The following is a 12,109-nucleotide window of genomic DNA, read 5'->3' on the forward strand; positions in this document are numbered from 1 at the left end:
AATGTGTTAGATGTAGAAAGCATGGATGAGGCAACTGCTTGTGCGGCGTATATATCGCGACAGTCATTCCGGGAACACGGCTGCATGAATCGTTGATCAAGTCCGACCCAACCCATTTGGAGGACCTATATTCGAAAGTAGAAAAATACATCCTCGTGAAGGAATCTGTGAAGGGCAGGAGGCGGAGCGCTCAAACAGTGGCCAATAGCGAGGGAGGAAACGAAGCACCAAAAGCACCAACCTAGCTCGGAGGGGAAGGAAGCAAGAAAAGGCGACGAGAGTCGAATGACCAGTCGAGATGGAAGAGAGGCCAGGTGTATACATCACTTAACAAAAAATTGTTAGTAATACTGAGGCACATAAAGAGCGACCTCAGTTTCATTCAGCCACCTCGAGGTTATAAGGGGAAACCTGGGAAATCATACTGTGAATATCACGGAGCTGAAGACCACCCAACCGAAGATTGTTACAGGTTACGCCATACCATCCAGGATATGGTCGAAGCGGGGAAGCTCAAAGAGTATGTCTTATCTGGGAGAGAGAAAAGAAGGGAGACACCTGAGGGGGGCGAATGAAAACCCCGACCTCGGTGGCCAGAAGAAGGGGGACGCCGCAAGTCGAATGAGCGCAGGATAATGCATACCATCACGGGAGTGTTGGGGGCTGGAAGGCTGTCTAAGCAGATAGTTCGGGGGAGAGTAAAAAGAATCTGACATGTGGATGGTGTCAACCAGGTAGCATCGGGAGTATGGGTAACTGGGACATCAGGCAACGGAGCAGATGCGTGGACGATAACTTTTACAGAGGACGACCTGAGGGGAACGACAATGCCCCATCAAGACGTCCTCGTGATAGCACTCCCAGTTGGGAACGTCGAGCTCCGAAGAATACTGGTGGATTCTGGAAGCGTGGTGGATATTCTGTTCTTGAGTATAGCCAGAAAGATGGGGATTTCGGACAGTTTGGAACCGACCTAGACCCTAGTATACGGGTTTAACGGAGCTCTCAGCAGCTCGATGGGAGAAATAACCCTCCCAATCACAGCAGGATCGAAAATGGTAATGACGAGGTTCGTCGTGATTGAAGCGGACTCAGCCTATAACGCAATCCTTGGGCGAAAATGGATACACGAAATGAGGGCAGTCCCTTCAACTTATCACCAGGTAATTCGATTCCCGAGCGATGAATGAGTGATGGAGATCAAAGGTGATCAAGAGATGGCGCAGCGGTGTTTTCACTTGACCTTGAAGCAAGGACGGGACGCCGGGGCCATTCCTCAGAAGAAGATGAAGGAATCGCCCGTTGAAGGAGAAACGTCGTAGCAGTTACAGAAAGAACCACAATAGGAATGGATGGCAATAGTAGAGGAAGTTGAGACAGTAGATCTCAACGATAGTGGGGACCAGCTGGTTAGCGTTGGTACCATAATGTCGTAGGAGGAGAAAATGACATTGATCCAGCTACTAAGGGCAAACAAGGACGTGTTTGCATGGTCTTTCGAGGATATGCCAGGAATAGACCCTTTGGTCGCATGCCACAAACTGAACATCGATGGGAAATTTCGACCTGTTTGACAGAAGCCAAGGAGACTGTCATCCTGTCTGAGACAGAGGGTAAATGAGGAAATCGAGAAGCTATTGAGGGTGGGATTCATCAGAGAAGTAGAATACCCCGAATGGATAGCCAACATGGTTGCAGTACCGAAGAAGGACGGAAAGGTGAGGGTATGCATTGACTTCACAAATCTCAATAAAGTACGCCCAAAGGATAGCTTCCCTCTGTCGAGGATCGATAGACTGGTCGATGCTACGACCGGACATGAGAGAATGTCGTTCATGGATGGATACTCGGGTTATAATCAGATCCCTTTAGCAGCAGAGGATCAAGAGAGAACGTCGTTCATCACCGAGCAAGTGTTGTTCTACTTTAAGGTTATGCCGTTCGGCTTGAGGAACACTAGGGCCACTTATCAGATACTTGTGACAAGAATGTTCGAGGGGTTAATCGGGAAAATGGTGGAGGTATACATCGACGACTTGTTAGTAAAAAGCAGGAAAGCGGAAGAACATTTGATAGACCTCAAGCAGGCGTTTGACCGTTTGAGAAATTTTCAAATGAAGCTGAACCCGAAAAAGTGCGTGTTCGTAGTTTCTTTTGGGAAATTCCTCAGACACATTATCACCAGAAGGGGCATTGAGGCCAACCCAGATTAGATTCGAGCTTTAATGGAGATGCCAAGCCCGAGTAATCAAAAACAGGTACAGAAACTTGCAGGAAGAAGAGCAGCGCTAAATAGATTCATTTCTCGGGTGTCCGACAGATGTCGCCCACTATTCCAATTGCTGCAGAAAGGGAAGAGCTTCACTTGGAATGAAGAGTGTGAAGTAGCGTTTAACAACTTAAAGAAGTACCTAGGGTAATCACCTATCCTCAGCGCTCTAGAGGAAGGGGAGGAGCTAGGAGTTTATTTGGCGACCAACTCAACATTGGTAAGCTCGGTTATCTTCAAAGTCTAGTTGGGACGGAAGTACCAATCTACTATGTCAATAAAACACTAGGTCCATCAGAGATGAGGTACACGAAGACAGAAAAAGTGGGATTGTCGCTCGTTTACTCAGCACACAAGCTCAGGCCTTATTTTCTCTCACATCGTGTCCGAGTTGTGACAGATAGCCCTTTAAAAGAAATGATGCACAAGTCGATGAAATCTCAGAGAATGGCAATGTGGGCAGTGATTCTCGGAGAATACGATTTGCAGTTCGAGTCATAAATAGCTCTAAAAGGGCAAGTGCTAGCCGACTTCCTCGCAGATTTTTCAGTCGAGGATCCATACTGGAAAGAGTTGGAAGAAGGAGACGAGATAGTGGAAGAAATAGAACTATGGGACAAACACGCAGGCTGGAGGATGTTTGTCGATGGCTCGTCGAATTATTCCGGTTCAAGCGTTGGGATAGTACTAGTGACGCCGAGCAATGACAGATTTGAGTAAGTAATCAAGCTCGAATACGGGACATCAAACAATGAGGCTGAATACGAGGCAATTATCAATGGGCTGAAAATGGCGAACGAACTGAAAGTTGACCGAATTACGTTATGTACCGATTCGTAACTCATAGCAAATCAGTGCAATGGTAAGTACGAAGCAAGGGACGAATGAATGGAGAGATATCTATCCGCGGTGAATCGGGAGATTGAAAGATTCGACCAAGTGAAGATATGTCAGATACCGAGAGATGAAAACAGGCATGCGGATTCGTTGGCGTACATCGCTTCAATGCTAGGGGAGACAGAAAGCTGGGCTTTATCGATAGAGTACTTGCCCAGAGCAAGCATTGATTACGACAAAGGAGAGTGCGCACAGGTAGAGCGAGCCTTGGGATGGATGGAAGTATACGTGGAGTACCTACACTCTAAGGTGCTATCAATGGACAAGAAGGAGGCAAGGAAGATGCTACGCTAGGTCGGGAAGTATACTATCGTTAGAGGTGAACTTTATAGGATGTTGTTTGGGGGTCCACTTCTGAAATGCCTTAATGAGAAGGAATCCGAGCTCATAATGGCGAAAATCCATGAGGGGATCTGCGGCAACCATTCGGGGGGACGATCACTCGTCAATAAGGTAATCAATCAAGGCTATTTTTGGCTAAGAATGTAGGAGGATTGCAAGAGGTATGTTAGGGCGTGTGATAAATGCCAGAGATATGCCCTCATCCACCTCCAACCAGCCAGTGAACTCTACCCTATGAAGTCGCCCTGACCGTTTTCTGTATGGGGAATGGATATTGTCGGACCGCTACCTCGAGGAAAAGGGGATAAGCTCTTTATCCTAGTAACTACAGATTACTTTACTAAGTAGGTCGAAGCTATTCCACTTACTCGAATCAGGGAGGAAGAAGTCATCAAGTTCACTTGGGAGCATATCATAACACGTTTCAGGATCTCCTATGCACTGATCTCTGACAACGGGACGCAGTTCAAGGGTAATCGCGTATAATTGTACTTCAAGGAGTACGACATCCAATCACTCCAGTCATCCCCGAGGTATCCACAAGGCAATGGGCAGGCAGAAGCATCCAACAAGAAAATCCTCGAAAACTTGAAGAAGAGATTGGTTGAGCATAAAGGAAGATGGGTAGACGAGTTGCACAGTGTCTTGTGGGCATACCGGACTACAGCTAGGAGAGCAACAGGGTTCACTCCATTCGCACTAGCCTATGGGACCGAAGCCGTCATCCCGACCGAGATTCAAGTCCCCACTACCAAGACACAAGTAGTCGAGACTAAGCTAAACGACGAAATGATAGCTCGAAACCTGGATTGGTTGGACGAGACACGTGAGAGGGTCATAGAAAGATTGACACGATACCAGCAGGTGTTAAAGAGATCTTATGATCGGAAGGTATGTCGCAGGGAATTAAAAGTCGACGACTTGGTGTTACGGAAAGTGTTCCCAACACAAAGGAAATTAACAGCGGGAAGCTCGGGGCTAATTGGGAAGGACCCTACATCGTAAACAAAATCAGAGAGGCTGGCGCATACTATTTAGAAACATCAACATGAGATGTAATTCCATCACCATGGAATGTATTCAATCTTAAAGATACTATCAATAAAGAAGAAGTTATCTGTACCTACGCCTAACTATTCTAAGTCAAAGCCTTGGCCCTTCACAAGGTGCCGAGCCCAATTGGGGAGTTGGATTAAGGAAAGCCTCGGCCCCTCAACAGGAGCCGAGCCCAACTGAGGAGTTGGTTCAAATCAACGCCTCGGCCCCTCAACAGGATCCGAGCCAACTGAGGAGTTAGTTCAAGTCAAAGCCTCGGCTCCTCAATAGGAGTCGAGCCCAACTGAGGAGTTGGTTCAAGTCAAAGCCTGGCCCTTCACAGGTGCCAAGCCTAGATTGAAATGATGGTTTAAGGGAAGACCTCGGTCCTCAATGAGTACCGAGCCTAAGGAGTTGGTCAAATAAAAGCAGGGTTAATTATTCTAAGATTATTAAACAGCGGACCTCAACATCAAAACAAAAATAAGAAAAACAAAAGGCACAAGAGTTGCAAAAAAACTTATCTTTCATTAATACAAAAAGGAAATTTACATTCAAAAGTTACATGTGAAATTACAAAAATTGTATTACAAAAAAAAGAGAGAGAAAGATCAGGCATCCGCTTCAACTACGACCTCGGCATCATCGGGAGCTTGATCCTCGATAGGTGCAGTAGGAGCTTCAAGAGTAGGCTCGGGAGCAGCGGTAGGTGTGGCTTCTAGAATCGCCTTCGACTTCTTTGCTGCAGCCTCGGCTTTCCTTAGCTTTGCCTTCAGCTTGTTGTAGGCTTTCTCCCAAGCTTCCTCTGAAGAATCCAACTGGGCTTGGAGGGAGTTGAGTTGGTCTTGAAGAGCTCTCTCTTGCTCCACCTCCTTCGCCTTCACCAGCTCTTTTAGGGAAGAGATCTTCCCCTCCGCCAAGGTCAAGCGGTCTTTATTTTGCTCAAGCTCGGATAGTGCACTATCCAAGCTTGATTGGAACTTTAAGGAATTGGCCGCAGCCGCATCCTTTTCAGCCTGAAGCTAAAGAATGTGACCTTCCGCAACATGAAGGTCATGCTCGAAAGTGTCACGAGCTTCAACGAACTTGGCCACGACATGTTGCGCCTAGTAAGAAAAGAGAAAAGGTGTTAGAGGGTTGCACGTGTAAAAAAGAAGTGTCAAAATAAGGAAAAATAAAAAGACTTACCGCGGCCAGAGCTCGGAATGTATCGTTGGAAAATTGTGCCAGGTCGCCGGCAAAACTACGACGAGTTTTCTCCACGTCCCGCTGCAGCGCGGACGCTTAGAAAATTGTCTTGGCCACTACCGGATTGGACAGGACTGAGTCCCTGTCCGTTACCGACCTTCTCTTGACCATGGGTTGCACCACCCAGGGGGAAGGAGGGGGCAGATTTCCCCTCTGCACCGAACTAGCCGAGGAGGCCCGGGATGGCTCGGCTGGTTGGCTTGTCCCCTCAGGAGTAGGAGGGGGAGGTAGCTAAAGAACTGGGGCAGGGGAGCGGGGTCCCCTCCTCAACCTCTTGAGAAGAGGTTGGTAGTCTTCTTCTTCTTCGGTAGTCGCACGCCCCATCCCGGGAGTCCCAATAGACAGGGTGCGGGAGACCTCCACAGCGTCCTCCTCAGAATCCGAGCCCAGGATTGGAGGCGGGCGTTTTGATTGGAGTGCCATGTCGGAGGGACGGATTGTTGGAGGTAGAAGGGCGGTGACCTGGTCGTAGAGGTCGGGGTTCACAAGAAGATGGGTGATTACCACCGATTCTCCCGGGAACTTATCCTTGCTCGAACCTGCAAGAGCGGGACAAAATGGATTCACTCTTTAGGAAAAGGAACTAAGAAAGCAAACAGAAGAAAATAGAAATGAAGACTCACCTTGGGGGTTGAAGGAAGAGAAGGCCAGAGGGGGAAGCTCGTCCCCTGGAGCATTTTCTTATTGCCCGGATAGCTGAATCGGGAACAAGAACCATTCCTTGTCCGAGTCAGGTAGCTCGACCAAGGACGGCTTCCCTCTCCTCTTTGACAAATAGAAGAACCCCGGCCTGTTCGGGCACTTCTTCAAGGCAAATTGGGCCCTGATGTCACAGAGCCCAAGCTGGAGGCCGTCCTCCAGCTTACTGTTCATGTGCTCGTAAGCACCTATGAGTCGGAAGAAATTCCCGCTCATTTGGTCGGGAGCCCTCCTATAGAAGTTCAGTATCTCCCGAGTCAACCTACTTAGAGGGACTCTGAGGCCTGCTCTGAATTGCCCCCAATGAACCACTATGGTACCTGGGGGACTTCCCTTGAGTAGCGTGGCCTCGTCCACATAGGACATGCTCACGCTTTTAAGGACACCGAATGCGTCCCTAATCACCTCTAGCGGAGGGAAGGTGGGAGAATAATACTTCTCCCTGACCATTTAAAAGAAAAAAAATGAAGGGGATGTGAAGGAGTTAGAGGAGAGGGGAGGAGGCCTTGGCTTCGTTACCTTTTTTCCTTTGTCATTTTCTTTTTGAAAAACTGGGAGCTTCAGGTCACTGGAATACTGGCAGCGCGATGGCATAGCGGAGGCACAACGAAGGAGGTAGAGGGCAAAGGGGCAGAGTGACGGCAAGAGAAATGAAGGTGAAAGTGAAAATGAAAAATGATAGGGGTATATATAGACCAAAGGGGCCTCGAGATGCGTATTTGAAATCAACGGTTGGGATCTCTTAAGCAAGTAATGATGAGGCATTAAATGCTGGGAGATCCGATATGACCGTTCGCCTCTTACAAGTGAATCGAGCTCTTCGTAGAGGACCACGTGTACTCTGTACATAATTGCGCCGTATAAACCAACAGGCAGGACACGCCTTACGAGAGCGGCCCCACCGACCGTCGTCTTAGAAAAATGAATGGGCTAAGTAATGATTCGTCGCAGTAAAATCATTAATCCAAGCTAAGTCCCGTTGAGAGCTTGCCACGTGTCAGCTTTCCACATTTTAAAAGTAATTTCTCGAGTGCCCGAGCCCTCGAGAGGGGGTATTGTGGGGGGAAATTCTCGAGTTTGGTCACGTGGCTCAAACGATTCTCGGAAACATGAACTTGAACCTCGGATGGACTACTTGACAGGCACCATTGACAGAACTCCTCGGATACACGGATGTTCAGCTTGAACGTGTATCACCAACCCAATCAGGTAGCTCGGATGGAGTACTCTGTGGATATCAATGTTAGTATAGATTGACAGGACGGATCTGACAGGTGATCCATCGATTGATAGCTCTGACAGGTGATCCATTGATTAACAGTCCTGACAACCCATACCATGTCAGATCAGTCCTGGTAACTCCAGGATTGGCAGAGCAGTTGCAACTACCCCTGCACCTGACATACCAGAGAGTAAGCAAACTGCCCTAGGTCACATCAAGGAATGGCATGGACAACAATCATCATAGACACCTATTTAAGGGTAAGGACCATGGAGAAAAAAGGGTTTTTTTTTTTTCTTCTTCTCTCTGAAACTAGATTAAGTTTTACAGATTTGATTATCATAGTCTCTAACTTGATCGTCGGAGTGGGCTAATTCGCAAGTTTGCCCGAGCAAAGAGAGGAAGGAATATAGTAGAGCAAAAATCTGCATCTACATCAACCATCTTAAATCAGCGTCAAGTTCTTGGCTCTTTGGTTCATGTCCAATGCATGAGAAAAAGCTTTTTTGTATGGCTATGAAATGTAATTATGGTTGGATTAGGGTGCCAATGGGTCGATTTGGGTTTTGGAACCATTAATTTTTATGGGTTTTGATTTGTATTTATTTGATGCTCAAATTAATGGACGCAGAATTAAAAAATAATAATAATAATCCTTAACGGTTTTGACTCTTGATTCCTATCAGTTTTTATTGGTTCTAGTTCTCGATCTTTGATTCTAAAAGAGCCAATTCTAATTAGAAAGGGATCTAGAATCGGGGTTTTCAATTTCAGTTCCAGTTCGATTATGAATAAATAGGCAGTCACTTACACTCCTAGTTTGAATATATGTAACGGGCCAGCTTTTGACCTGGACCAGCCTATCATGGCTTGGGTTTGGGTTATATTACTCTCGGCTTATTGAGTAATCGGTTAGACCCATTTCATGTTATGGGCTGGGCTTTGCCTTTGAAGGTAGAATCGATAGATGATCCGACTCAAACATAGTTGGGTTGGGCTTTGGTATGCTATTACTCCATGGTCACATAATTCTCCAAGAAATGAGACAACCCACGAGCCAGGTAACCTAGATATCGACAACCCCAAAAAAGAAAGGCATTGCTATTGATTATTCTGTATTAAAAGTAAGGCCCATATTGATGGTGGTAATTACAGATATTTGGACAGCAAGAGAAGAGGACTGCTATTGAATATTCCTTACTATCGGTAGGGCCCATAGGGCGTAGCATTGAATCTCCACAATTCATTTCATGGTGAGCTATCTATCTACTCGCATTTGTAGAGTCAACCAACTTAAATCATGTCCAATCCCTACAAAGCCCGGTTTATCTGGCTATGGCTATGAAAAGTAACCATGGTTTGGATACATGTAGACTGGTAGGCTATCAATGGGTCGGGCTTCGGTTGTGTTACTAGACCCGTTTAGTAATTGGATTGGGTCAGGTTAGGCCCATCCATGTTTAGGGCCAGCCTGGGACTTGGGAGATAGCCCATTGGAATATCCTGATTTTATATATGATAATATTGTCATATTTAATACTCTATAAAAATAAAATAAAAAATTGTGTGCCTCCCCAACCTGTAAATAGGCCCAAATAATTTTGGGCCAGGCTTGGTCATAGGTATATTTTTATTTGGATTGGCCCGGCTGGAGAAATTATTAGGATAAAGTCAGGCTAGAATTTTGAGGTCCGATCAGGATCGACCCTACATGGCTCAATTGGCCCATTGACAGGCCTAGGTACGGATGAGTATGTGGGCCTATGACTTGACCTGGACTGACCTAAAAAGGACCAGGTTTTTGAAAGGTAAAAAATCACATGTGATTTTCAGGTAGGATGGGGATTGGATTTGGTACCAGTTTTGGGGATTTGGGCCATTGTTTGGGTAGGGCCCACATTAGGTACTGTTGATTATACTACTTTCATTTCATGGTACCTAAGGAACCAGGTAGTAGACATTTGACAATGCAATTGGATTTGTTGTACTGGGCTAGGGCCACACGACATGCTATGGAATATTCGTATGCCCTTATTTGCAAACACGAAATATACTCTACGTACCCACTTACTCAATATACTCATCTAAATAATTAAATTTCTCGCACTTTTGGTAAACATGATTCTCTTTGCACACATCCAATAGCCCACCGAACCTATTTCTTCTTCTTCTTCTTCTTTTTCTCTCTCTCTCTCTCTCTCTCTCTCTAATTTCTTCGTATGCTTTCTTTGCATCTAAAAAGAGTTCAGCGTGGGTTTTAAGTTTTGATTTTGTTTTTCTTATCCTAACACCTCCAATTGAGTCGAAATCATTAAAATGAGAAAATTTTATTCAGTAAGTATCTATTGAATATATCATGTCTTCAAATTTTTCGATTAAAAATTGTCATTTTTGAAGTTTTAATAATTATTTTTTTCATCTTCCTTGATGATTAAATAAAAAATAAAATGATAATTTAAAAAAAAATCATAAAATCCAATCTCCATTGATTCAATCTCTCATAAAACTCAAAAGAAGATGAATATGAAAAAAGAGAGAGAAGAAGAAGAAGAAATGATTTTTTTTTTTGTTCGGTATATTAAAGTGTGTGTAAAGAGAATTAAAAAAAAAAAGGTAAAAATGTAAATTTCAATTTTTATTTTTATTTTTATTTTTTTTTAACATTTTGAGGTCAAGTAGATACGTAGAGTATATTTGGTGTGTGCAAATAGAGCCACCCTTGAATATTTACCTTTTTATTTTATGGTGACCCATTGACAGTCCTATCTGTATCACTCAACATGTAACCAATAAAAGGTGGCCCATAGGGGCCCAGCCCAAAAGAGTTACTTTTGAATATTAACCTCCCATTTCATGGTGGGTAATTATAAAAGTACCCCACAAATTAATAAGGACTACTCATGTTATAGTTGAATTATTTTTTCTTATACGAGTTAAAAGTTTCGGGATGAGCTGATTTTTAATGTGGATGATCTCTATGATGAGGAAATCAACCAATCAGTCCATTCCACAATTTCTATCTTTATCAAAATTCATTTATGAAAAAAGAGAGGATGATTTACGGTTCTTGAACTTCTTTTAATGGGTTTAATAGTTTAGGAATGAGCTGATTTTTAGTGAGGATGATCTCCTCATCATAGAGATCACCCTCACCAAAAATCAGCTCATTTTGAAACTTTTAACCTATATAAGACAAAACAATTCTACTATGGTGTGGGTTGCCCATATTAATTCGTGAGGTGCTTTTATAATTACCCTTTGATGGTAGCTTGACTAGTTAATTACAGTTGAAGAGTCAACCATCTTAAATCAACGTCAAGTGTTTGGCTCTTTGGTTCATGTCCAATGCATGAGAAAAAGCTTTTTTGCATGGCTATGAAAAGTAATTATGGTTGGATTAGGGTGTCAATGGGTCGGTTTGGATTTTGGAACCATTAATTTTTATGGGTTTTGGTTCATATTTATTTAATGCTCAAATTAATGGACCCAGAATTAAAAAATAATTATAATAATCCTTGACGGTTCTGATTCTTGGTTCCTATCAATTTTTATTGGTTCTGGTTCTCAATTTTATGATTCTAAAAGAGCCAATTCTAATTAGAAAGGGATCTAGAATCGGGGTTTTCAATTTCAGTTCCAGTTTGATTATGAATAAATGGGTAGTCACTTACACCCCCTAGTTTGAATATATGTTAACGGGCCAACTTTTGACCTTGGCCCATCATGGTTTGGTTTTGGGTTATGTTACTCAACTTATTTAGTAATCGAACATGTTGGTTAGACCCATTTCATGTTAAGGGCTGGGCTTTGCCTTTGAATGTAGAATCGATAGATGATCCGACTCAAACATAGTTGGGTTGGGCTTCGGTATGCTATTACTCCATGGTCACATAATTCTCCAATCAAAAAATTCATAAAATTCTCAGAATTAGGGGTTAACCGATTAATCTTAGAATATGGTAAAAATTTTACCCTTTACCTTCAAAATTTTATTTTTTTAAACATTCAAACATCAAGAAGAAGAGTATAATAGCATTTGGTAAGAAATCCAAAGATATATTTTGTATAATCTCTGAAATTTTTACAAAATTTTCTTAAATTTCTCTGAATTAACTCATCGAATAATTTTCAAATCCAAATTTTGTTACCAATTTACCATGCTCTAGTCCATTTAAACCCCCATCTCATATATCTACTTGTAACTCGCATGCTTTGCATTGAACAATCGAATCAAGAAAGGAATTATGCCAACTTACTACCTCTATGAGTTGGATTCGTTCTTTAGGCGAATCATGAACCCGAGTTCGAAATGAGACAACCCACGAACCAGGTAACCTAGATATCGACAACCCCAAAAAAGAAAGGGACTACTATTGATTATTTTGTATTAAAAGTAA

The sequence above is a fragment of the Akebia trifoliata genome, unplaced genomic scaffold (assembly GCF_017979445.1).
Source record: "Akebia trifoliata isolate Shusen 1 unplaced genomic scaffold, ASM1797944v1 Contig00845, whole genome shotgun sequence".
Taxonomy (NCBI): Eukaryota; Viridiplantae; Streptophyta; class Magnoliopsida; order Ranunculales; family Lardizabalaceae; genus Akebia; species Akebia trifoliata.